Source organism: Sus scrofa, chromosome 14 (genome assembly GCF_054392235.1).
Source record: "Sus scrofa isolate SSC_HxYL_T2T_F1_AM1 chromosome 14, Sscrofa_HxYL_maternal_Yorkshire_Landrace_v2.0, whole genome shotgun sequence".
NCBI lineage: Eukaryota > Metazoa > Chordata > Mammalia > Artiodactyla > Suidae > Sus > Sus scrofa.
The window spans coordinates 28747193-28773883 of record NC_139396.1 but is presented as its reverse complement, the minus strand read 5'-3'; the positions used below and the strand labels follow the sequence as shown (position 1 = coordinate 28773883).

Below are 26691 nucleotides of genomic sequence, written 5' to 3'. Positions count from 1 at the left end.
GCCAGCCCGTCGCAAAGCAGAAAAGCTCTCATTTTTGTCTGGCTCCCCCTCCCAGTTTTAGCTGCATCTTGAGACAAGCTGGTCAGCGCTGGCAGAAGCCAGGTGTCTGGAAATGAGATTTAGACGTTTGGGTTTTTTGTTTTTTTGTTTTTTTTTGCCTCTAAATGACTGCGCTGGGTGAAAGTCTACATCTTCTCTCATCCTTTGGGTGGAGGAGGTAAGTGGGAAGTGAGGGGAGCAGCAAAATTATAATGTGGGCAAAGCCAGTCTTCAGAACCTGTCCCTGAATGTTCTGCAGCTTTGCCAGATTTCCAGGGTCCGATTTCCACCCTGCCCCCACCCCACCTGCTCCCAGGCTTCCTGGGGCTCCTCCTTGAACAAGGATTAATTTAAGCTGGTTTCCCAGTTCTGTGTCTTTCCCTCTTTTTTTTAAGCTCAGTGAATTTTATTGTATTTGTAGTTGCACAACCATCATCGCAACGCAATTTTACAACATTTCCATGCCAAACCCCCAGCCCATCCTTCTATAAGGTTTTCAAAGTCTGTGAGTCAGTATCTGTTCTGCAAAGAAGTTCATTGTCTCCTTTTTTTTGGATTCCACAAATAAGTGATAAAATATGTTTGTGTCTCACTGTCTGACTGACTTCATTTAGCATGATAATTTCTAGGTCCATCCATGTTGCTGAAGATGCCATTATTCCATTCCTTTTAATGGCTGAGTAATATTCCATTGAGTATATGGACCACATCTTGTTGATCCCCTCCTCTGTTGATGGGCATTTAGGTTGTTTTTATGTCTTGGCTATTGCAAATAGTGCTGCAGTGAACATAGGCGTACATGTGTCTTTTCCAGTCATGGTTTTCTCTGGATAGATGCCCGGGAGTGGGATTGCTGAATCAAATAGTAATTCTATTTTTTGTTTTTTGAGGAATCTCTATACTGTTTTCCACAGTGGTTGCACCAATTTACATTCCCACCAACAGTGCAAGAAGGTTCCTTTTTCTCCACACTCTCTCTAGCCTTTATCATTTGCAGAATTTTTTACACCACTCTGGCTGATGTAAGGTGATACCTCATAGTAGTTTTGATGCCCATTTCTCTAATGATTAGTGATGTTGAACATCTTTTCATGTGTTTTTGGCCATGTGTCTGTCTCTCTAGACTCCTACCTGGCCCAGCCTGGACCCCTTGCCCTCACTTCCCTGCCTGGCTAGTTCTCACCCTCTTCTCACACCCCTCCCCCACCCATGCGCACACCCACAGACCCCACACACCCCCTCTCCCTCTCCCAGACTCTCCAGTCTCTCTGGTCTCTACTCATTGTCTGGTGCCAAGCACTTTAACCTTAATTTTATACTGCTTTGTCTGGTTATTTAATGTCTATGTGATTTTTTTCTCCCAAATCACCATATAAGCCACAAAGCCCAATATGAGCCCAAGAACTGCATCAAATCTTAGTTATTCCTATTACCCATCCCTCTTCCAAATCCTGGCCATTTTACACACACACACACACACACACACACACACATACACACATACATGAAAACAGGAAGGTATGGTGGTATTCTAGGTGCTTTGTGAAAACTGTTCAAGAAAAAAAAAAATAAAATAAAGACAAGCCATAGACTGGGGAATAAAATCTTTGCAAAGCACATGTCTGATAAAGTATGGTTTCCAGAATATACAAAAACCTCCAAACCCAGCAATAAGAAAACAAACAATCCATTTAAAAGTGGAGGAACTATCTGAAAAGACACCTCACCCCAAAAAGATGGGCAGATGACAAGCACAGGAGGAGATGCTCCACGCCATGTTATCGGAGAAACGTAAATTACAACAACGAGACAACACTGCCACCTATTAGAATGGACAAAATCTGGAACACTAAGAACACCAAACGTTGGCAAGGATGTGGAGCAAGATGAACTCTCATTCATCATTGTCTGAGGGTATTCAAAAAGTACAGTCCCTTTGGAAAACAGCTTGGCACTTTCTTACAAAACTAAACATATTCTCTTCCCCCCACAATCACTCTGCTTTATGTGACTTTTTCCCCAGCAATGTCATTGTGGTAAAATACACAGAGCACAAAATTTACCATAGCGAATATTTTTAAGTGTACGATCCAGCGGTATTAAATACATTGATAAGGTTGGGCAACCATCGCCACCATCTGTCTTCATTAATTCCTTTATAAGATCTCATAACTCCATCTCATTCATTCTGTAAAACTGAAACTCTATACCCTTTAAACAATGATGGCCTGTTTCTGCTCCTCCCAGCCCCTGGCAACCACCATTCTACATTTTGTTTCTACGATTTTGACTACTTTAAGTACCTCATAAAAGTAGACTCATATAGCATTTGTCTTTTGGGGGTTGGCTTATTCATTTAGTATAATATCCTCATGATTCATCCATGTTGTAGCATGCGTCCGAATTTCCTTTCCTGTTAAGGTAGCATAATATTCTGTTCTACATATAAACCATTAAACTAAACATACTATTACCACATAATCCACCAATCACTCTCCTTTGTATGTACCCAGATGAATTGAACACTTAGGTCCACACGCATATTTGCGGCAGCTTTATTCATAACTGCCAAAACTTCGAAGCAGCCAAGATATCCTTCAATGGGTGAAAGGATAAATAAGTTGTGGTGTATCTAGACAAGGGAATATTATTTTGTAATAAAAAGAAATGAGTTAGAGTTCCCATTGTGGTTCAGTGGGTTAAGGACCCGACTAGTATCCATGAAGCTGTGGGTTCAATCCCTGGCCTTACTCAGTAGGTTAAGGATGCGGCATTGCCATGAGCTGTGATATAGGTCACAGAAGCAGCTCAGAGCCCGAGTTCCTGTGGCTGTGGCAGAGGCTGGCAGCTGCAGCTGTAATTTGACCCCCAGCCTGGGAACTTCCATATGCTGCATGTGTGGCCCTAAAAAGGAAAAGAAAGAAAGAAAGAAAGAAAGAAAGAAAGAAAGAAAGAAAGAAAGAAAGAAAGAAAGAAAGGGAAGGAAGGAAGGAAGGAAGGAAGGAAGGAAGGAAGGAAGGAAGGAAGGAAAAGGGAGGGAGGAAGGAAGGAAAAGGGAGGGAGGAAGGAGGGAAGGAGGAAAAAGAGAAAGAAAAGCTAACAAGCCATGAAAAGAAGCAGAGAAAGGTTCAATGCGTATTACATAACGAAGCCAATCTGAAGAGGTTACATACTATATGGATCCAGCTATATGACGTTCTGAAGAAGCCAAAACTACAGAGACAGGAAAAGGATCAGTGGTGGTCAGGGGCCAGAGGGGAGGGAGGGGTCCCACAGGGTGGGACGAAGAATGATTATTCACCCTAGAAAATAATATTATATGAATGAAATTACAGTTTTAAAATATAAAAACCAGGGAGTTCCCGCCACGGCTCAGTGGTTAACAAATCCAACTAGGAACCATGAGGTTGCCAGTTCGATCCCTGGCCTCGCTCAGTGGGTTAAGGATCCAGCGTTGCCATGAGCTGTGGTGTAAGTTGCAGATGTGGCTCGGATCTCATGTTGCTGTGGCTCTGGCGTAGGCCGTGGCTACAGCTCCAATTAGACCCCTAGCCTGGGAACCTCCATACACAGTGGGTGCAGCCCTAGAAAAGACAAAAAGAGCAAAAAAAAAAAAAAACCACACACACACACACACACACACACACACACACACACACTATACAAGGATAGACCACTACAGATTTCTGGATCTGAGAAAGGAAGGCCTGATAGACATCAACCAATAGAGGATCCCTGGAGCATGTGAATATGTGCTCCCCAGAGAAAAGTTAGCCATATCATAAGCACTCTTGAAAATTGTGTTTTCTGAGCAGATTTGTGACTCTCCTGTGGATTAGAAGATCTCTATATGGATTGGATTTCAGCACTTCTGCTAATCTGCTAAGGGACAGTGATCCCTGGGTTTCTGGTTCCATGTCTGAAAAGGAGATGCTTGGCCCAGATGTTCCCTAAACACCTTTGGTTTCATAACTTGGCGCCGACGAGTGCAAGCGTTCAATGCCGTGTGAGAAGTGGACCACTAGGTGGCGCTGCCTCCTAGGAGAAAGCAGAAGTGATGCCCAACCCTTTTGCCTATGAAGTGTCAACATTCATCAAAAGTGGTTGTGATACACAGATCGATGGAACAGAATATAACCAGAAGTAAACCTACACACTTATGGTCAGTTAATTTATGACAAAGGAGGCAAGAATATACAATGGAAAAAAGACACATTCAATACTCGATGTTGGGAAAATTGGACCAGCTGCATGTAAAAGAATGAAACAGCACTTTCTCACACCATATACAAAAATAAGCTCAAAATAGATTAAAGACCTGAATGTAAGACCAGAAACCATTAAATTCCTAGAAGAAACATGGGTGGAACACTGTTTGACATAAATCACAGCAAAAAGTTTTTTGGATCTCTATCCTAAGGCAAAGGAAGCAAAGGCAAAATAAACAAATGGGAACTAATTAAACTTAAAGGAAACTATCAACAAAACTAAAAAGACAGCCCTACCGGAGTTCCCTCTGTGGCACAGCAGGTTAAGGATGTCGTGTTGCCACAGCTGCGGCACAGGTTGCAGCTGTGGTTTGGATTTGATTCCTGGCCAGGGAACTTTAATGTGCTGTGGATTTGGCCAAAAAAGACAACCTTACTGAATGGGAGAAAATATTTGCAAATAATATGACTGATAAGGAATTCATATCCAAAATAAACAGTTCAAACAATTCAACATCAAAAAAAAAAAAAAACAAAAAATCACAATTAAAAAATGGTCAGAAGAACTGAAGAGACATTTTCTCAAAGAAAATAGCAGGCACATGAAAAGGTCAGTAGGGCTAATCATCAGGAAAGTGCAAATCAAAACCGCAATGAGATAGCACCTGCCAGGATGACTATGATCAAAAAGAACACAGGCGTTCCCTGGTGGCCTAGCAGTTAAGGGCTCGGCATTGTCACTGCTGTGGCTCAGGTTTGATCCCTGGACTGGGAACTTCCGCATGCCGCAGGTGTGCCCCAAAACAAAACAAAACAAAAACAACACAAATAACAGGAGTTCCCTTCATGGTGCAGCAGAAAGGAATCCAACTAGAATCCATGAGGATGCGGTTCGATCCCTGGCCTCCATCAGTGGATCGGGGTCCAGCACTGTCATGAGCTGTGGTGTAGGTTGCACACGTGGCTCAGATCCCAGGTTGCTGTGGCTGTGGTGTAGGTCAGTGGCTGTAGCTCCGAAAAACAAAACAAAATGAAACAAAACACACAAATAACAAATTGTTGGCTAGGATATGTAGAAAAGGAAACCGTATATGCTGTTGATGGGTATGTAAATTAGCGCAGCCTCTGTGAAAAAAATAGTATGAAGTTTTTCTCAAAAAAAACTGAAAAGAGAACTACCTTATGATCCAGCAATTTCATTCCTGGGTATATAGCCAAAGAAAACAAAAATACTAATTCTAAAAGATATATGCTCTCCAGTGTTCATAGCAGCATTATTTACAAGAGCCAAGACATGGAAACAATCTGAGACAATCTAAGTGTCCATCAACAGATGAATGAACAGAGAAGACACGGTGTGTGAGTGTGTGTGTGTGTGTGTGTGTGTTCCATTATATATGTAACCAAATTATATGAATTATATATAATATATAACAGAATATTTCTCAGCTATAAGATAGAATGAAGTTTTTGCCATTTGCAGCAATGTGGATGAACTTGGAAGGTACTATGCTTAGCGAAAAACGTCAGAGAAAGACAAATACTGTATGATATCACTTATATGTGGAATTTAAAAAATAAAGCAAACTAGTGAATATAACAAGAGAAACCAACTCTTACACACAGAGAGGAGGGTAGTGATTGACGGCGAAGAATGGGGAAGGGGAAAGACAGGAGTAGGGTAAGAGATACAAACTGCTATGCACAAAATAGATAAGCTACACAGATATATTGTACAGCCCAGGGAATATAGCCAGTATTGTATAATAAATATAACTGGAGTATAATCTTTAAACATTGCAAATCACTGTTACACGCCTCAAACTTATTTAATATTGTAAATCAACAATACTTTAATTTTTAAAAATAAAAAAGTGGTTGTGAGAGAACACTACAGACTTCTAAACCTGAGAAAGCCAGATAGTAGGGCCTGATAGATATCTGGCCAACACAAGGCCACTGGAATATGTGAAATATTTGACCCACATGATTCCTTTAACCACAACCCACCCCCCTCCCAGGGCCAGATCCAAACCCACAGCCTGGCCACTTCACATTCATTCCAAATCAGTTTCCCAAATCACTGGACCAATTTTGCTGATTGATTGCCGGTTCCCCTTTTGACTTAACAAATAGGCAAGTGGGAGGCTCTGCTTCAGTTCTGTAGATTGAAACTGCTAGTTGCTCTACTCTTACTCGCGTGGGTAATCATTCATGATATCCACTAAAAGTTGGTTGACTTTAATCAGACCTTGTGGGCTTTCAAGTGGTTTGGGTTCGATTTGAGTCACTTCAACAGACACAGATGGCCCACGACATGTGCTGCTGACCGCGGAGGTTAACAGGACAGACCTCCGTGGTTTCTGTGCACAAGGAGCGAGCTCGTAACAGTCCTCTAAGAGATAAATGGGATACACCAATAACTCTAACACAAATAGGAAGTGTGATGCACAGCGCAGGAATGATGCAAGTTAAGGGCTGCGGAGACCGGAGGAATGCGGATCTTCCACGCCCCTGTTCCCCACTCCAAGGCTCGCTCTGTGCCACGGCGGCGCAGCCCCCCCCCCGCTCCGCCCCTCCCGCCCCCCCCGCCCCCCCCCTCAAGCTGAAAGAGTACTATGCTGCCCTCGCCATCTCTCTTCCTTACTCCGCTTTGGTCTTGTCCATAGCACTTGCCACCGCCTGACTCCCACACTTCACTGTTTCTATGTCAGTGTGTGTCTCGCCAGCCTCCCCACACTGGCTGGCACATCTGCTGGGCCCCCACTGACTCCCAGGCTGTGCTTCCTGGATGGGACATGCCCAGACCCCTGGGAAGGTGATTTGGCAATGGAGCTCAAGAGCCAAGGAAAAAAAAAGAGAGAGAGAGAGAGAGAGCAGTCCAAGCCCTTGGACTAGTCTTCATGTCCCGGGAAAGGTGACTCCCGTGTCCCCTGGGGGGTGGGGCGGGACGGGGGCGGAGGTGCTGCGTGGGGCCTGCAGCTCGGCTCATGCAGGGAGTCTGCGCAGTGCGGGGCTCTCCCCTCTGGCCCCTCGCAGCCCTGCCGGAGCCGGTGCCAAACAGCAACTCATGGTGCAGCACCACAGAGCAGGGACTGTTTTGTGTCCTCTGTGCATCCAGAGCCCCTTTATTCCTCTATGGTTTGTATGTGTTTGTTGTTGTTGTTGTCATTGTTGTTTGTTTTGTCTTTTGAGGGCTGCACCCAGGGCATATGGAAGTTCCCAGGCTAAGGGTCAAATCGGAGCTGCAGCTGCCAGCCTAGGCCACAGCCACAGCAAGGCAAGATCCAAGTCATGTCTGCAACCTACACCACAGCTCAAGGCAGCAAGGATCCTTAACCCACTGAATGAGGCCAGGGATCCAACCACATTCTCATGGATACTAGTCGAGTTCGTTGCCGCTGAGCCAAGACAGGAACTCCCTCCTCTAGGGGGTTTTGAGTGAAGTGTTTTCTACAGGTGAAGCAAGTGAGGCAGAGACCGGTCCAGGGAAGTAAGTGGAGCCAGGATTGAGCCCAGGCCCTCTGACTGTAGAAGCCTGCTCAGAATCCATTGCGTGGCCCTTCCTCTGCCGCAGCACAGAGCCTGGGAGAAGGGGGTGGCAGATCCGGACTTAAAGTCATAAAGCACATGGCAATTATAACTGTTCCATCTAGAACAGGTGTCTACCACCTCCCTGAAGTGGTCTCCCAGGTCTTTGGTTCCACAAAATTACATCCAGGAACTACTCCATGCAAGCTTCAAATGCTCCTTTTCTCTTGGGAATGGGGGATGGAGAGGCACAGAGGGGCTTGTTGAGACCCGCAGTACACGCGGCTACTTAGAACTTGCAGTAGGGGCCTCACACCTCGTAGTGATCCCAGTGTGGCCACTTATCAGCTCTGTGACTCTGGGGAAATCACCTAGCTTCTCTGAGCCTTGACTCTCTCAACTGCTGCACCTGCAGCATGTGGAAGTTCCCAGGTTAGGGGTCGAATTGGAGCTGCAGCCATCGGCCTACGGCGCAGCCACAGCAACACAGGATCTAAGCTGTGTCTGCAACCTACACCACAGCTCACAGCAATGCAATGCTGGATCCTTAACCCACTGAGGGAGGCCAGAGATCGAACCTGAAACCTCGTGTTTCCTAGTCGGATTGGTTTCCACAAAAGGAACTCCTATTGGTTAATTTTTTAACAGGAAAGGTAGGACTAGAAGAGGAGGGATCTAAGAAAAGGGTGAGAGGAGAGAAAAGAGCTCAGGTCCAGTGGGGGTTTTTTTGTTTGTTTTTTTTTTTTTGTTTTGTCTTTTTGCTATTTCTTGGGCCACTCCCGAGGCATATGGAGGTTCCCAGGCTAGGGGTCGAATCAGAGCTGTAGCTGCCAGCCTACGCCAGAGCCACAGCAACGTGGGATCCGAGCCGCGTCTGCAACCTACACCACAGCTCACGGCAACGCCGGATCCTTAACCCACTGAGCAAGGGCAGGGATCGAACCCTCAACCTCATGGTTCCTAGTCGGATTCGTTAACCACTGCGCCAAGACGGGAACTCCCAGTGGTAATTATTTATCTCTAGTGAGGTCTCAAAGACCCAGGTGTTGCTGGGCATGTGCAATGTGAATGGCATGTGCAAAGGCCCTAGGGTGTGAAACAGGAACGGGGTGTGAATTAGGCATAGGCATAGGGTAAGTAAAAACTAGGCATAGTAGAACCTATTGGATGGGGGGAGTGGCTGGGAGATGGGCAGGCTGAAAACACCCTTAGGAGAAAGTGTCAGCTGTAATAAGAGGTTCAGGTAGCATCCTGAGGGCCCTGGAGTTACGTGGGCTTTTTTTTTTCCCCTCAGTGGACATTTTTATTGAGATAATTATAGATTCATAAGCAATTGTAAAAATAATACAGAGGGAGCCTTCCCACTTTGCCCAGTTTCCCCAATGGTGACATTTTGCAAAACTGTAGGACAAAATCACAACTAGAATATTGACTTTGATGCAATCCGCTGATCTTATTCAGATTTCCTGTTTTACCTGTACTTTGTGTGTAGTGTGTGTGTGTCCTTGTGTATATTAAGTTTATACAATTATATCACCTGCGTAGCTTCTTGCATCCACTACCACAGCCAAGATACTGAACAGTTCCAACAGCACAGGAACTCCCGGTGCCCTTTTAGAACCACACCCACCTCCCTCCTGTTCCTTGGCTTCACCACCCACCAGACCAGGGGTTGATTCCGTGTGGAGGGTAGGAAGGAGGGCAGAAGAGAACTCACAGGGTGGAGGGCTGTGAGTTAGGGTGCTAAGTTTGAGACTTGCTAGGTTAGCTGTGGCTGTGGGAATGTCCTAGAGAGCCGTGGATTTACGAAAGTCCACCCTAGAGGAGGGAAGTTTTTGCTGGAGTCTGAGATGGACTAGAGCTATCCCCCTCTAGCGGATCTGAGATGGACTAGATGAACTAGCCACCTATCAGGGCTAGAGCTGGGGTCTGCTGGGAGGGACCCGAATGGGCAGAGAGTACTAAGGACCTGGAGGAGGATCACCACCCTTAATGGAAGTCCTCTTCTGGGTTCTGTCTGCATAGACATCCCACAGATGGGTGCCTTGTTTTGCAGCTGGCTGCCTCCTGCCCAGCCAAACCTTGTTCTTGCTTAAGAGGTCCGGCAATCTCCTCAGAGGATGCCCCCAGCCCGCAGCACCCCCTCACTTTGCCCCTAGTGTGAGCCTCAGAACCAGGCATGGAGATCCTTCTGCACAATATGCGCCCTTAGCCCAGGCTTGCTAATCCTGGCCCTCGGGTGTGGGGACGGACCTTAGAGGTCACTGAGTCCAAAGCCTTTAATTACAAAGGAGAAAACTGATCCTCAGAGGAGAAAGAATTTTGGCTGAGGCCGAAGATGTGATCTGCTGGAAGAAAGGGGGCTCTTTGCAATCACCTTCGGAAACTGCTTCCTCCAGAGAGGAGAAACCCAGCAGAGATGGAGGAAAGTTTCTGAAGTCTTTCATTCATCAGTTTTTATTGAGCGTCTACTACGTGCCAGAAAGTGCCGGGTTCTGGATAGGAAGATGGATTAGGCACGGACCCGAATGCTGGTGGATTAGGACCACAAAGAGTTAAATTCCAGGATCTAGGCGGGGGGTAGGGGGTTGGAGTGTGGAAGAATCTCCCAGAGGAAAAGTCCGCTCCCTAGCTACTCAGGCTCCGGAAACCTGGGCGAGAAGAGCCTGGGAAGGGCTGCCCCATTGGCGGGCGGCTTCCCCCGCGGAACAAAAGGGGCAGGAGGCCGGGCCTGCGGCGGTGGCCGCCTTTAGGGAAGGGGGTGGGTCCGGGGAGGGGTTTGCTGTGGGGCGCTGGTTAAAAGTACCGGGAAAAGCGCTACTCCGGCGCTCGTCTTCCTAAAACTGGGAGCTCGCTTTTTCCAACGGCCGGAAGTTTCGGCTCGTCCGCTCTGTTCGGATAGTGGGCTCCGCGGCGCCGGGCGCAGGAGAGGGGCCGCTGTGGAAAGCCTGGCCCCAGCCGAGCCAGCGCGCACTTCTGCTGCCAAGTAAGAGCGCTGCCTGCGCGTCCCCTCTCTCCATGGCGGTTCTCGGGAAAGCCAGGGCGTCCTGGTGGGGTCTCCAGGCTCCGCTCCCCTCGGGGCCCCCCTCTCAGCCTTGCTTGGGGTTCCCAGGACTCGAGCGGCGGGCATCCAGAGGGAGGGCTTCATGTTTGGAGAGACGAGGACGTGCAGGCTAACGGGTCCTGCTCCGACTAGGGCGGACTCACCCAGCCCCACCTCGCCTGAACTCTGCGAGCCGACGCAGCAGGCGCGCCCCAGGGAGCAGGGCGCTTGGTTCGTTGCTCGCCAGGGGCTCCTGCGACCAGGCAGGATAGAGCCAGGAGAGACTCGGTGCGCGGTAGGTGCCTAGGAGCGCGGGACCCTGGGGGCTGCGCTGGTGCCCGGACTTCTGGCTTTTGAGGTGTGGAGCGCGCGCGGGGATGGGGGCCGCCCTGGAGTGTCCCCGGGGCTGTGGCTTTGGGGATGTGGAGCGCACAGGGCTGGGGTTGGCGGGGCGGGGTAGGGGGCATGGGGCTGAGCCTGGTAGCTCTAGAGCCCCCAGCCTGGAGTCAGTTTTCTCCCGAGAAAGCCTCGGCTGAGCGCAGGAGCGCCCTGAGTCCTGTGCGCTGAGCGACGAGGTCCGCACCCGAGGTATTCATTCTTGGCTCGTCCGGGTTCCAGGAAACCTCTCCCGCCGTAGTCACTGGGAGGCCCTGGAATAGGAAAGAACCAGCACAGGCGAACCCATGGGTCGTACGTGCAGGATCACCCTGGGGCTCATCCTGGTGGTGTGCGGATACTCCCTCTGTCCTCAGTGCCCCCAAGTTTTACGCAGGCGCTTTGGACACCACGCTCCTGCCCCCGCCCCCCAGCCCACACCTTCTGGAACGCTCTGAAGTAGCTGCCCGCCGGAGGTGTCGCTGTAAATCAGCGCCGGAATAAATATGATTGGAAGAAACCGGCGAGATGCCTTCCTCTTCGTCGTCATCCCTCACCCGAACCGGGAAAGACCACCAAAGCCCAGCCTGGGTGGAGCGAGGCGAGGCGGCGACACGCTGTGGGGGAGGGGGACTGAACTTCTCGAAGCTGGGAAACTTCGGGCCCTGTGATAGGAATGAAAGTTAGAAACATACCCCCGAACTAATTTCATCTCCTGAAATCTCAGAACTGTGGAGATGTTCAGATCAGTCCAATCGATTCTTTTTGCAGAAAAGGAAAAGTGCTGATGCTCAAGCTGCTGCGTAGTCAGTGTGGAGACTCGACCTATATCCCTTACTCCAGGCCCCATCCTTACCCCCACCTCTAGCCTGTCTGGGACCCGCAAAAGGCCATTTGTCACCCTTGTGGAATGATTTAGTTATTTATGGTGTATTGTATACTTATTGGTCAAGATGGGGCTTAGGACGAAGACGAAGTGCTCAATTCCGTGGTCAGTTCCCGATGAACGACTGACTCCCTGGACCCTGCCTGAGCTCAGTTACTCATCTCCCTCCTCCTTTTGTCCTCTTCCCCTTCCTGGCCCTTAGGATCTGTCCTTGGAATGACCATCAAACCCGTGGCAAAATGCTTGCATGCCATTGGCCCCTGGTGGCTCTTGGGGCCCAAGGGCATTGAGTCTCAGCGGTGTCTATGTGCCCTGCGACCGGCATCTGTTTGACTTTGTGTTGAAATTTGAATTGGTCTGAGGTCATTTAGCCATTAAATGGCAAAGGTGAATAGCAAACTTAGGTCTGGAGACAAAGCATCCACTTGATGTTGCAGGTTGGCTGACATTTGGTGTATGGCAGACAAGAGATTCTGCCTAGATGCGTCCATCTACCTCCTTGAGAGCTGAGCTCTTTGCCTGGTTTCTCTTGGCCTTTTCCCAAGTCCTTGTCCTCTCACCTCTGGATGACCAGTGTGCAAGGGCCTTGTGAATAAGATAGGTTTTCTGTGCATCTGGAAGTGACCGCTAATGGTGCTGTGTAGTGTCCTGGAAAATTCTGCCCTGTTTATTTAAAAATCATTTTTTTATTCTGAAAAATTTCAAATACGGATGATGGTAGGGAAAAGGCACCCATGTACTTCTCACACAGCTTCAACATTATTGACTTTTGGCCAGACTTGCAAACTCTCCTTTTCTTATTACTTTTTCACTGAGGTATTTTTAAAGCAAATCCCAGACATAAAATCACTTCACTCTTATGTATTTCAATGCAATCTTTAAAAATATTAAATACCCATTATGCCATTACTATAACTAATGAAATTAATGATAATTCTTTGGCATCATCTAATACCCAGTCCGTATTCAAATTTTCCTTGGTTGTCCCCCAAAATGTTTTCTTTACGGTTGACCTGAGTTCTGTTGATTTTCATAATTTAGGTGTATATTATATGTCATTCCTTTCAAGCCACTTTTCTATCCACTGTGTTATTTGAGTCTTACAACTTCCCACTAAAGAGTGAGGTGGGTTTTATTGAATTGATTTTACAGTTGCATAAATTGGCCAACAGATAAGCTGTCCAGATGGCACAGCGGGCCACTGGTGGAGCCAGGGCCTGACCCAGTCTCCTATTTCCTGGGCATCAGTGGTTCTGTTTCTCAGGGCTGCTCACAGAATATCAGCTGTTCTGTGATGCATTCGTCTTGGCTCTGGCTTCATCCTGGGCTTATCACTTCCTATACACCTGCTATCAGAAATCCCAGTGTAAATATTTAGTGATTGGCCATTTGGTCCTGGAGATAGATCAGCTGCAAAGGCAGGAAGCCTGGGCATATTTCCAAGCTTATAAAAGTGTATGAAAGCACTTCACACAGGGTGGCCCTCTCTGGACTAGGAGCCACCATCCAGTCCCCACCCTCTGGCTCCTAGTTCTGAAAGTAGGGTGAGTGAAATGACTGGAGTGGAAATTCCTGGAAGAGGCAAAGGCCTCAGGAAGAAATCTCATTGAGAACAATTACCCCTCACTGATCACTGCCCAAATATTTTGGCAGCGGGCATCTTTAGTTGGAGGCTGCTAAATTCTATGGCAGAGGAGAGGTTCCCCTCGAAGTCCTTCATTTACAGACAACTCATTTATTCTGCTCTTGGCCGATGAGGCTGTAGAACACCAGAACATTTTGCTTTTAGCCTGTTCACTGCTTGTGTTTATTTGCTTTGGAATGCGGCGACAACTAAGTCATTTTTACATCTTATTAACGAGACTCGTGAAGTGAAATTCTCCTTCCTTGGCTGGCTGTGTGGGAAAATGAAACCTCTTGTTTCTTGACTCCTAAATTTTTCTGCTGGCCTGCTCATTGTCCTGAAATGGACATCGAATGAACAGACCTTCCACAAAGCAGCCAGTTAGGGACAGAGACACTGGTTGCTCCTATCCCATTACCTAACCCTAGGGACTCAAAAGGGGCAAAGCCTTACCCTGTAACCACACTGCCCTCTGGCAGCCATGAATTCTCTTCCCCCTCAATGCCTGTCTCCATGGGGGAAGAATTTCTAGGTGATTCCACATCAGCAGTTACCCTGGCTTTCTTCCTTTTGCAGTTTTGGGAGCTTTAGGAGGAATAGTTTCCCTCCCCTGGGGCTGCCTGTGTTCAGAAGAACAGCTTATAATGACTATTGTTCATGTCCCTCTGGAGAAGGCTCTTGTGGTCAGTCTGCATGACAGTGTCTTGGAGACCCACCTGCCCTCTGGACTCTGGGGCCATGAGGCTTCAAATGAAGTGGCCACAGCTTGCCCTGTTCCAGACCCACAGAACCAGCAGGACTAGCAATCGTAGGCCACCAAAGGGAGAGCCAAGCTGATACCCAGAGACAGGTCCTCAGTGATGCACTACTCAACCTCATGTCTAGGTTGAAGCGAGTCTTCAGACCTTCTCATCCTAGTAATTCCAGCCATCCTCCTGCAGAAGGTACGTATACTAGGCAGGGAGCCCAGCCCGGCCAGGTGGGCTGCTCAGTCCCCACCCCCTACCTGCCTTCGAGACATCTTTAGGTAACAGAACCAGCCTTGCAGAATAGGCACTTGTTTGAGGGTGATAAAGCAAGATGGTGACAGTTTAGATAAGATGTCTGTCCAGAGTTGTAAAAACTCTCTTGCATTTCCTTTGGCAGAAACAATAGACCCTGATAAATGTGTGTGTGGCAAATCGGCAGATAATGAGGATGTGATTAGGATCAGAGTAAGGCCTTGTCCAAGGCTTCTAGATCCCTTCCCTTGAAACACCTTCAGTATTATGTTATAATGTTATATTGTATAGGAATGCTGAGGCATGTTCTTTTTAGCTTTTTTCTTGTTGGAATCTCTGTCAGATGAGCAGAGCAGACACAGCTGGCCCCAGGACTACCCCGTGGTAACAGTTCCCATATGTCCTTGATATGTTGCCAGCATGATGCTAAAAGCATCTTCTGAGAAAATAGTGCTGCTTTCCTATAAAGCAAATGGTTCATGAGAAGACAACGTTTGTCAATGACTTGTGAACAACTTAGTTTGCTCAGTTTCTTTGTACTGACTTCTAGAACTTGGATCCATAAACTGCCCCCCTCTCCTCCCCGAGCCTTGTCCCAGGGTGCCATTGATGTCCTGAGATAAACTTAGCACAGCTTTCCAGAATGCTGCATGACTCATGACCTATATTTTCTAAAGAGAAATGCAAAGCTCTTCTAAAACAAACACGAAGATACATTTGAGTAAAGTACCTTATTTAAGTGGCCCCCTTCCCAAGAATAGCAGATGTAAGTTAAAATGGCACCAATCCTAAGTATACAACGGGATGAACTTTGGGGTTTGTTTTTATTGTGGGAAAATAGACATAACATAAAACTCACCATTTTAAAGTGTACAGTTCAGTGATGTGACATAAAGTCACATTTTTTTACAACCATCACCACCATCCATTCCAGAATTTTTTAAACTTTCAAAAATGAAACTCTGTACCCCTTAAACACTGACTCCCCATTCTCCCATAACCCGGCAACCTCCATGTCTCTATGACTTTGATTACTCTCAATACCTCGTATAAGTGGAATCATACAGTACTTGTCTTTTTGTGACCTGCTTATTTCTCTTGACATTGTCTTCGAGTTTCATCGTATTGTCTCCAAGTTGTGGCACGTGTCAGAATTTTCTTCCTTTTTAAGGCTGAATAATATGCCATTGTTTGTTTATATCAGGTTTTCGTTTATCCATTCTTCTGTCCCTGGACACTTGGGTTGCTTCCACTTTTGATTATTGGAATAACGCCACCATGAATGTAGTTGTACAAATACCCATTTTAGCTGGATTTTTTTTTTTGCTTTTTAGGGCCACACCTGCGGCATATTGTTGGTTCCCAGGCTAGGGGTCAAATCAGAGCTGTAGCCACCTGATTGTTTATCTTCTTTACCAGAAGTCAGCTTATTTTGTTTTATCTTTTAATTTTTTTGGTCTTTTTGTCTTTTCTAGGGCCCCACCCTCAGCATATGGAGGTTCCCAGGCCAGGGGTCTAACTGAAACTGTTAGACCCCCGGCCTGGCCGGCCTACGCCACAGCCACAGCAAGATGGGATCTGAGCTGCATCTGTGACCTACATCACAGCTCACGGCAACGCCGGATCCTTAACCCACTGAGTGAGGCCAGGGATTGAATCCGCAACCTCATGGTTCCTAGTCGGATTCGTTAACCACTGAATCACGACAGAAACTCCGTTGTTTTGTTTGTTTGTTTAGGAGCCAGTTTAGAAGAGATGTTTGAGAAACACAGTTTATAATCTGAGAGGTGGCAAGATTGGTTGGGAGATTTAAGGAACTTCTTTCCTTAAAATGTCTAGGGAGAATAATACAGAACACTCGGGCTTTGCAGTTGCGGTTGAATTAGAACATCCGCACTGAGTATCATTCTCCCAGGCTCTACCTGGGCCAAGAGGGATTTGTGTCCACCTGGAGAACACCTACTGTTTTGTCAGCTTCTGCTAGATCATGTGTTTTATTTGTATGTATGTATTTATTTATTTTAATTTTATTTTTGGCCTCAGCTGAGGCATGCAGAAGTTCCCAGGGCCAGAGATCGAACCTATACCACAGCAGTGACATGAGCCACAGCAGTGACAATGCCAGATCTTTAACCTGCTGAGCCACCAGGGAACTCCTAGGTCATGAGTTTTAAGCCATGAGTGAAAAATTCATGGCTGAGTCCTGCCTTCCTTCCTTCCTCTTTCCCTTCCCACCTAGTCCTCTCTCTTCTTAACTAAAATGATTAGTGGCTTTCTATGTGCCAGACACTCTGCCAGTCTCCATAGGAGATAAAAATGAGTAAGACATGATTATCTGACATGTGCATTTAAAAATAAATTATCAGGAGTCCCCACTGTGACACACTGGGTTAAGGATCTGGGTTGCTGCAGCTGTGGTATAGGTCACATTTGTGGCTTGGATTCGATCCCTGGCCTGGAAACTTCCATATGCCATGGGTGTGTCCAAAAAAAAATCATCAGTCAAGAATAATATTCTGATTCCTGGCAACCAACCCCAGGGCGCCCAGCTGCCAGCAGCAGCCTGAGAGGAGAGCCAAAGAATGTGTGGCGTTTGGGCCTGTGGCAACACACAAAGAAAGACAGACTTTCCATCAGGTGATCTGGAATTGCTCTCGCATGCTGAAAACCAAATTATAAGAATAATTTTAAAAAACATTTACTTTGAATTCAGGTGCTCTGTCTGAGAGCACACTGCTAAAGGTAATTTTAGGACCATTTTAATGATTTCAGAAGAAAAAAATGAGAGTTCCCATTGTGGCACAGTGGAAACAGATTTGACTAGTATCCATGAGGACGCAGGTTCAATCCCTGGCCTCACTCAGTGGGTTAAGGATCCGGCGTTGCTGTGAGTTGTGGTGTAGGTCGCAGATGCTGCTGTGGCTGGGGCGTAGGGCAGCAGCTACAGGTTTGATTCGACTTCTAGCCTGGGAACCTGCATATGCCACCCATGCGGCCCTAAAAAGATAAAAACAAATAAGTAAAGGTAACGCATTTGAAAGAAAGAAGAAGTAAAAATGTAGACATCAGTGAAACACTGTGAGGTCTCTAATCCTGCTCAGTGACCCTGTTACTTTTCTTACACATATTCCCCAGGTGTTTTTGCTTCCTGCTGCTCTAGCCATGCCCACCCCTCCATCCCACCATCAACCCCCTAGGTCATCTGTTACCCCAACCTGATGGTACCCCGGCATCTCCTTCACCTGGAGAGAGTTGCTCATTTCCTATCCAGCCTCCTTTCCCTTTCCCTCTCGTAACCCTCTGTGTTAGTTCAGACCCGCTGGGAATGCGCTCCCTTCCCCACAATTGGCCTGTCAAACTCATACCTGTCTTCACAGCCTGCTCCGATGTTGCCTGTCTAAAGTTTTCCCTGTTCCTCCTCTCCAGTTGTAATCACAGTTCTATTTCTTTCTTTCTTTCTTTTTTTTTTTTTTTTACTGCTCAAATGAATTTATCACATCTGTAGTTGTATAATTTATGATCATAACAATCCAATTTCACAGGATTTCCATCCCATAAACCAAGCACATCCCCCCACCCCCCAAACTGTCTCCTCCGGAGACCATAAGTTTTTCAATGTCTGTGAGTCAGCATCTGTTCTGCAAAGAAGTTCAGTCTGTACTTTTTTCAGATTCCACATGTCAGTGAAAGCATTTGATGTTGGCGTCTCATTGTATGGCTGACTTCACTTAGGATGATAGTTTCTAGGTCCATCCATGTTGTTAAAAATGCTGGTATTTCGTTCCTTTTAATGGCTGAGTAATATTCCATTGTGTATATGGACCACATCTTCTTGATCCACTCCTCTGTCAATGGACATTTAGGTTGTTTCCATGTCTTGGCTTTGCAAATAGTGCTGCAGTGAACATTGGCGTACATGTGTCTTTTCAAGTCATGGTTTTCTCTGGATAGATGCCCAGGAGTGGGATTGCTGGATCAAATGGTAGTTCCATGTTTAGTTTTCTGAGGCATCTCCATACTGGTTTCCACAGTGGTTGCACCAATTTACAATCCCACCAACAGTGTACTAGTGTTCCTTTTTCTCCACACCCTCTCCAGCACTTATTGTTTGTAGACTTTTTGATGATGGCCCTTCTGGCTGGTGTAAGGTGGTACCTCATAGTAGTTTTGATTTGCATTTCTCTAATCATGAGTGATGTTGAACATCTTCTCATGTGTTTTTTGGCCATCTGTATGTCTTCTTTGAAGAACTGTCTGTTTAGATCTTCTGCCCATTTTTTGATGGGGTTGTTTGTTTTTTTTTGGTATGGAGCTGCAGAAGGTGTTTATAAATTTTGGAGATTAATCCCTTGTCAGTTGATTCATTTGCAAAAACTTTCTCCCATTCTGTGGGTTGTCTTTTCATTTTGTTTAGGGTTTCCTTTGCTGTGCAGAAACTTTTCAGTTTGATTATGTCCCATTTGTTTATTTTTGTTTTTACTGTCAATACTCTAAGAGGTGGATCTGAGAAGATGTTGCTGTCATTTATGTCAGAGAGTGTTTGGCCTAATGTTTTCCTCTGAGAGTTTTATAGTGTCTGGTCTTATATCTAGGTCTTTCATCCATTTTGAGTTTATTTTCACAGTTCTATTTCTGTAGCTATTTCTGTACTCATATGCTTCTCTAGATATCCTGGGATCTCCTCGAGCGCAGAACCCGTGGCACATTCATCTTTGAGTCCTAGCACCTAACACACTGCTTGCCGCGTAACAGATGCTTAGTAAATAGATACTACTAAACCGAAGTGCCATTTAAGTGAATTGTTTTTGCAACAGCTTCATTGAGGCATAATTCACATACCATACAATTCAACGATTTAAATCATTCAAGCCCATGGATTTTGGTATATTCACAGATGTGTACAACCATCACTAAGAGCAACCTGTGTGCTTTAGCCGTCCCCTCCTTCTCCTCCCCTCCTCCATCCCCCTCCATAAGTTGCCACTAATCTCCTTTCTGTCTCTATATTGCTAATTCTGGATATTTAACATGAAGGAATCACATATTATATGATTGTCTGACCTCTTCAACCTCTTGTCATATTTTGAAACTTCATCTGTGTAGTGGCGTGTATCCACACTTCATTCATTTTTTTGGTGATGTACCCGGCAAGTGGAAGTTCCCCAGGCCAGGGATTGAACTCGCACCACAGTAGTGAACTGAGCTGCAGCAATGACCATGCCAGATCTTGAACCACTGAGCTACCAGGGAACTCCTTCATTCCTTTTTATGACCCAGTAATATTCCATGGTAGGGATACACTGCATTTTGTTTATCTGTTCACTGTTGATGGACATTTGGGTTGTTTCTACCTTCTGGTGATTAGGAACAGTGCTGCTATGAATCTGTGTACAAATTTCTGTTCAAACATCTGTTTTCAATTCTCTTGGGTATGTAAGTAGGAATGGAATTGCTAGATCATATGGTAATACTTTATTTAATTTTGGGGGGAACTGCCAAACTGTTTTCCATTTTATATTCCATCCAGCAATGTATGAGGGTTCCCATCTCTCTACATCTTCACTAACACCTACTTTTCCCCACTTAAAAAAAAAATTATAGCATCCTCACGGGTGTGCAGTGTTATCTCCTTATGGTTTGGATTTGCATCTCCCTGATGACTAATATTGTTGATCATTTCATGGGCTTGTCAGTTATTTGTGTATCTTCTTTGAGCAAATGTCTGTTTCAAGTTCTTTGCTCATTTTTAAATCGGATTGCTTGTCTTTTCGTTATCAAATTTTTTTTTTTGTCTTTTTGTCTTTTTCTAGGGCCACACCCGCAGCATATGGAGGCTCCCAGGGTAGGGGTTTAAAGGGAGCTGCAGCCATCAGCCTACGCCAGAGCCACAGCAACTCCAGATCCAAGCCATGTCTGCAACCTGCACCACAGCTCACGGCAACGCCGGATCCTTAACCCACTGAGCTAGGCCAGGGATCGAACCCACAACCTCATGGTTCTTAGTCGGATTTGTTTCCGCTGTGCCACAAAGGGAACTCCTGTTGTTGCATTTTAAGAGCTGAAGATGATCTGTATACTTGACCTTTATCAGATATATGATTTACAAATATTTTGTCCCATTCTGTGGGTTGTCTTTTCATATTCTTCATTTTTTTTCCTGAGTTCACATCACACTGACTCAATATTTATTCTGTGGGCTGGTGACAGGAGATCCAGAGATGTCTGAGGCCTCCAGGGGATTCATAGTATGAGGAGGGAGACAGCTAGGACAACAGTACAATAAGAAGTTGATCAATACAGCTTCCTTTTTTCCAACCCCACTGCTGCTGCTCTGGTTCATAAAGCATCCTGATAGTGTCTTTTGGTGCACAAAAGTTTGTAATCTCTCTCTCTCTCTCTCTTTTTTTTTTTTTTCTTTTTTTTGCGGCACTAGCAGCATGTGAAAGTTCCCTGGGTCCGGAATGGAACTTTGGTTCCAAGTCACTGTGGTGACCACGCCAGATCCTTAGCCCACTGTGTCACATGGGAGCTCCTAAAAGGTTTTAATTTTTATGAAGTTCACTATACACACATTTTTCAATTTGTTGCCTGGGCCTTTGGTGTCATATCTAAGAAAACACTGCCAAACCCAAAGTCATGAGTAGTTACCTTTTTGTTTTCTCCAAAGAGTGTTTTAGTTTTAGCTTTAGGCCTTTGATCCATTTTGAATTAATTTTTGTAGAGGGTGCAAGGAAAGGGTCCAACTTCTTTCCTTTCCACGTGGCTTTCCAGTTACTCCAACATTACTTTTGTTTGTTTGTTTGAAGAGACTATTCTTTCCCCATTGACTGGTCTCAGTACCCTTGTCCAAATCAATTGATTATAGATGTATGCATTTATTACTGGACTTTCGATTCTGTTCCACTGATCTATATGCCTGTCCTTGGGCCAGTACTACCCTGTCTAGATTACCACTGCTCTGTAGTATTTTTTGGCAGCCTTCTACTTTGTTCATTCTCAGAACCCGTCTTGGCTCTTCTGGGGTCTCTTACAACTCCATATTAATTTTAGAATCAGCTTGTCAGTTTCCATGAAACAGTCAGCTGGGATTCTGATAAGGATCATGATGAATCTATAGATCAGTTTGTGTCCCCATCGTAACAATGTTAAGTCTTCCCATCCATGAACACGGATTTTTTTTTCATTAATTTAAATCCTCTTTAATTTCTTTCAACAATGTATTGCAGTTCACTGAGGCATAAATGTTGTATGTCTTTTGTTAAGCTTATTCCTAAGTACTCTATTCTTTTTGATGCTATTGTAAGGGGCATTGTTTTCTTAATTTCATTTTTGGATTGTTCTTTGATGCCATATACAAACAGCTGATTTGATGTTTCTGTCGTGGCTCAGTGTTAACGGACCCGACTAATGTCCATGAGGATGTGGATTCGATCCCTGGCCTCCCTCAGCGGGTTAAGGATCCGGTGTTAAGAATGGTTTTTGTGCTATGAAAAAGATTATATAAATATGTAGCTGAGTCACTTTGCTGTACAGCAGAAATTAACACATCATTGTAAATCAACTATACAATTAAAAAAAAAAAAGAATCTGTTCTTGCCGTGGGCTGTGGCTTAGGTTGCAGACTCGGCTTAGATCCCAAGTTGCTGTGGCTGTGGTGTAGGCTGGCAGCTACAGCTCCGATTGGACCCCTAGCCTGGGAACCTCCATATGCTGTGGGTTTGGCCCTAAAAAGACCAAAAACAAAAAAACAAAAACCAGCTATTTCTGTATATTGATCTTGTATCCTATAACCTTGCTGAATTCTTATAGCAGTTCTAATAGTCTTTCAGTATATTCCTTGGGATTTTTTAGATATACATACAAGCAGATTCTTAAACACAGAGTAGGTGTTCAAGAGGTGGACATGCGGTGTCCTAAAGCAGGGAGCAGCAAGTCCAAAGCAGGGTGGAGTGGAAGCAGGGTGCCTTCTGGGAACCCCCTGCACTTAGGTCAGTATGGCTAGAGCCTGGGGCTGTGGGTTGAAGCCAAGGGATGTCATGCTAAAGAAAGTGGAAGCATCCTGTAATTGCCAGTGGGAGCTGTGCCATGCTTGGAGATGCAGTCAGAGTATTAGAATCATTCTCAGAAGGAGGTCTGGAAAAGACTCGGGATCAGCACCAAAGTCATTGATCAGCTCTAAAAGTAGCTGAGAAAATCTGCCTGCCACAGTAAGAGCAAGAACTTGTAGCTCTCTGTGTGTATGCCACTACTCTGCAGATGTCATTATCTTGACACAGTGCTGGCTGGCATTGTGCAGCTGAGCCTGGCCAGGGTCAGTGAGGTGGCAGTGCCTACCTGCTGCTATTACTCACCAGGCTTCTGGAAGGGGGCCAGTGCCTCTATGAACAGCAGAATCCCTGATCATAGGCGCTTAACAAACTTTAGAGGTGAGCTCCTGCCACCCTCCCCTGTCTTGCCAGACATTTCTAGATAAGCCTAGGATGTGGCTGTGGCCTCTATACCAATTTCTCTTTCCTTCCTTGGGCTCTGGGATCCATTTCTCATCGAAGGGGTTCAGGCCTGAAGAATTGACCATTGATACAGGTTGCATTGCTTGGATGGAACGCTTCTGGAGACATAGAAGGTGTCCAAAGCCAAAGTTGAAACCTGCTGTGACTAGTGCGCCCTGCTACATGAAGGAAGCTAACTAGGGAGGGCTTAGGGAGGAACTAAGATAACTAAGGAACTTAGGAACTGAGCTCAGAAGGGGCTTTCTTGGTGGGTTTGAGGTTCCATCTCTTAGAAAAGCTGGTTTGTACACCCCTTCCATCCCAGAACTCCCTCCCCACACCCAGTATGCTTTGCTTACCCGCAGCTGTCCAGGCCCCTCTTTAGCTCAGTGTCCATGCCTGAACCAGCCCTCAGCACTCCCTCCCCAGAGATTTGCATGTAGTAGCTGCATCTCTAACTATACTTCCTGCCCTGGGAACAAGACTTGTTTGTTTGCAGTGATTGGCTTGCCTGCCATGTCAGCACACCATGCTGGCCCTGACTTCTGTTCTCCTCCCCTCCCTGCCTTTTATGGATTTTAGTATTGCTTTCAAAGTGGCAGAGAAATTCAGACCAATTTGGCTGCTGACTATTAGCTCTGGGAAACAGGGACTCTGAGAGTGCCTGTGGGAGGAGGGGGGAGGATGGTGAAAACCTGTTACACAAGAGCCTCGAAAAGAGTGGTCCATGGGCAGATGAATGGATTAAGAAGATATGGTACATATACACAATGGAATACTACCCAGCCATAAAAAAGAACAAAATAATGTCATTTGCAGCAACATGGATGCAACTAGAGAGTTTTATACTAAGTGATATCAGTCAGAAAAAAGACAAATACCGTATGATATCCCTTGTATGTGGAATCTAAAATATTTCACAAATGATCCTGTCTACAGAATAGAAACAGACTCACAGACATAGAGAACAGACTTGTGGTTGCCAAGCGGGTAGGGGAGGGAGTGGGATGCACTGGGAGTTTAGCATTGGTAGATGCAAACTATTACACTTAGAGTGGATAAGCAAGGAGATCCTGCTGCATAGCACAGGGAACTATATCCAGTCACCTGGGATAGAACATGATAGAAGATAATATGAGAAAAATAATGTGTGTATATATATATATGACTGGGTCACTTTGCTGTACAGCAGAAATTGACAGAACATTGTAAATCAACTATACTTTTTAAAAAAATTTTAAGAAGAGTGGTCGATGGGTAAAGTGACACCCCTCCTGAAATTTTTTCAGGTTGTTGCCTATAAAAACTCTTAATAGTTACCACTTATTACCCATTCGCTCTGAGCCGGTCACTGACTGTCCTGGGTAGTTGATACTTTTTCTATAACCCACTAAGACCCTGACACCCTTCTCTATGTGCAGAAACCAGATTTGAACCTGGGACCACTCTCAGTTGTCAGCACCACGTTCTTTCAATTACCATGTGTTATCCTGTAATCAAACCATATCTCCATTTTTTAGGGGTTTGGTGTGGCTAACCCCAATGGGCACTCCTGCCTTCATCTGTTTATTCTGCCTTCAAGCAGCAGCACTGGTCTTGGGCTGTAGAGATAAAATGTGTCTCTTACAGACACTGTGTATTTGGCTTTAGCCTTCTGATCCAGTCTGAGCGTCTCCAGTAGGCACTGTGTAAAGTGTTTGAAATTGTACCTTCATCCTCCCCAGGAAATAGCCTGGTCAGAATGAGATTCTACCCAGAATCAGAGGTGGCTGTGGGGAACCCCAATCGGTCACAACGAATTATGCCTGACAAAGGCCTCTTTCTCAATGCTGAAAAAAAAAAAAAATCAGCTTTGTGTGCCTACCTCCTGGCCATCTCACTGAGCCCTGACCATTCCTGCTTTGTGCCCAGAAATAGACAGGACTATAGAGGTGGAATCTTTGGCCAGGGGCCCAATGGACCAGCCCTAGCCAAGCCTGATGTCAGCGTCCGCATTCTTGTCTGAGGTGCTGCAGAAAGAGCCCCTAGTCTCCGCCCCCCTCCCTCCTTTTCAGAGCACCCCCCCCCTTTCACCCAAGACAGCCTTCTTCCACCAAGGAATGTGTTCCGTGTGGGGCCAGAGGCAGCATCCGACCACAGCTGGGGTAGCCTCTCTGGAACCATGAATGAGGACTATTCATCACTCCGGCTGGTGGAGCAGGGAATCTGGGGCAGGCAGCAGGGGGTGGGTCTGATGGAGGCCCCCCATCCCACCCTGACCCCAGATCTGAATGTCACCGCTGACATCTGGAGAGGTCGGGTGGAGCGTTCTGTGTGGGGGAAAGAATCCAGCCGAGCTCCCCCACTGCACCATTGGCTGACACTGAGTAAGTGACCTTTGCATCAAAGGCCCCTGCTCCCGGCCCCGGGGGGAATAGCACCGTTGCCAATGCGATGCTTCCCATTTGGAGCAACCGGCCCATTACTGGGGGATCCAGAGCACAAGAGGTGGAACAGAATCATTTCCCTGCCTACCAGGAACCCCCAAAAGGATGAGGCAAAGCTGGAGCCCAAGTGAGGCCTGTTTTAGGAGGTTCTGTGGCCCAGATAGGCATATCGGTGGGTGGGTGGAGGGGGGCAGTTAAGATCGACTGGTGTTAAAAGCAGTGCTTTTAGCTAAATGCACTATGCACAAACACTATATAATTTTTATAATGTGTTCCCCCCTTATCTATGCATGTCTTTGTCACTGACTAGGAAATAGTTGGTCATATTGGGCATTTTTTGACACTTGGGTGTCAGTGGTAAGAGGCCAAGGTCTTATTATTTAAGAATGCATTGGGCAAGTCCAAAGCCACTGGGCTTTTCAGAAAATGTTGTTGTACGCAGGTTCTACAACACAGACTGCCTTTTCTTAGGCAGATGGTGAAGTCATTTGAATGGGGTTGCTTTTGGGGGAAGGAAAACATTTGAGTGGCCCCAAGGAAATCTTGAGACTCAGACTTGTTTGGAGTAGGCCTTTGATGGTCCTTCCTAGGCGGAATGATTCAACTGTCAAGAGAGCAGCCTAAGAAAAGGACTCTGTAAATTCCAGTTTTACATTTTCTTCTTTTCCTTTCGGAGACATGTTGGGTCAAAATCAAGTAAAGGAGGAGCTCCCATCATGGTTCAGCGGTTATCGAATTTGACTAGCATCCATGAGGACACAGGTTCGATCCCCTGACCTCGCTCAGTGGGATAAGGATCTGGCCATCGCCGTGAGCTGTGGTGTAGGTCGCAGACGTGGCTGGGATCCTGCGTTGCTGTGGCTGAGGCTGTGGCTGGCAGCTGTTGGATTTGACCCTAGCCCGGGAACCTTCATATGCCACTGGTGTGGGCCTAAAAAGAAAAAAAAAAAAATTAAGTAAAGGATTTTCAAATATTCATCCATTATCAGTACAACGCCACTCTTAGTATCATAGAAATCAGTGTTTCTAAAATGTACTGAAAAGTTCCAGGGGGGACATATGTTTTGGA

General features: G+C 46.1%; 1 protein-coding gene across 4 annotated transcripts in view; it reads left to right on the top strand.

The window, feature by feature from the left end:
* The first annotated feature begins 10423 nt into the window (after positions 1-10423).
* The window catches only part of LOXL2 (lysyl oxidase like 2), a 105174-nt gene continuing 88906 nt past the window's right edge, over positions 10424-26691 (top strand). For 3 of the 4 annotated variants that reach the window (XR_014828318.1, XR_014828319.1, XM_021074114.2), the window contains exon 1: positions 10424-10764. The gene's annotated coding sequence lies outside the window, so the exon portion shown is untranslated. Of the gene's footprint in view, positions 10765-10974; positions 11117-26691 lie in introns of all 4 variants that reach the window. The other variant, XM_021074115.2, reaches the window with a different exon arrangement.